Source organism: Arachis ipaensis, chromosome B04 (genome assembly GCF_000816755.2).
Source record: "Arachis ipaensis cultivar K30076 chromosome B04, Araip1.1, whole genome shotgun sequence".
NCBI classification, from domain to species: Eukaryota; Viridiplantae; Streptophyta; class Magnoliopsida; order Fabales; family Fabaceae; genus Arachis; species Arachis ipaensis.
Genome location: NC_029788.2, coordinates 29,024,768 through 29,025,624, shown reverse-complemented (window position 1 = coordinate 29,025,624; position 857 = coordinate 29,024,768).

Sequence of the window (857 nt, the reverse complement as noted above, 5' to 3'; positions counted from 1 at the left end):
TGCCCTATTTTTATTTTTATTTGTTTATATAAATTTCACTGACACTAAGGTACAGAATCATTTGTATAAGTTTACAGGGTTACAGAAGCAATTTGCACACAAAACAGAGAAAGGGAGCTCAATGGCAAGAAAACGCCAGTAAAGGGGCATTTTGGGCGTTCAGCGCCCAAAATGGGCATCCACTGGGCGCTGAATGCCAGTAATGGCAGCAATTGGGCGTTCAACGCCAGAAATGGCCACCCACTGGGCGTTGAACGCCAGGAATGACAGCAAGTGGGCGCTGAACGCCCAAAACAAGCAGTGTTTGGGCGTTCAAACGCCAAGAAGCCAGGGAGGAGCCAAATCCATTTATCCCACATGTATTTCCATTCTAATTTATAATTTTATGATTCAATACATGATTTTATTTACATAAAACATGTCAAGAACCCTGATTTCTAAAAATCCTACTTTCAAAATATCAAATGTATCTTAATTCATAAGCACACACCCTCTTTGCAAATTCAATCCAACTCTTTTCAAATCTTTTCCAAAAACAAATCTATCTTTTTCACTCTAAAAATCTTATCAATATCTTTTTCAAATCCTCATATTATCTTTTTCAAAATCCAAATTTATCTTTTTCAAAAATCTATCCTATCTTTTCAAAATCAAACTATATCTTCTATCTTATCTTTTTCAACTCAATCTTTTTATCTTATCTTTTCCAATTTTTCGAAAAAACCACCCCCCATCCCTTTATATTTGGGTTCGGCCTCCCTCCTCCTCCATCAACAATTGCACCTAGCTCTCCTTCTATCCCTCTCCTTTCTTTTCTTTTGCTTGAGGACAAGCAAACCTCTAAGTTTGGTGTGTTT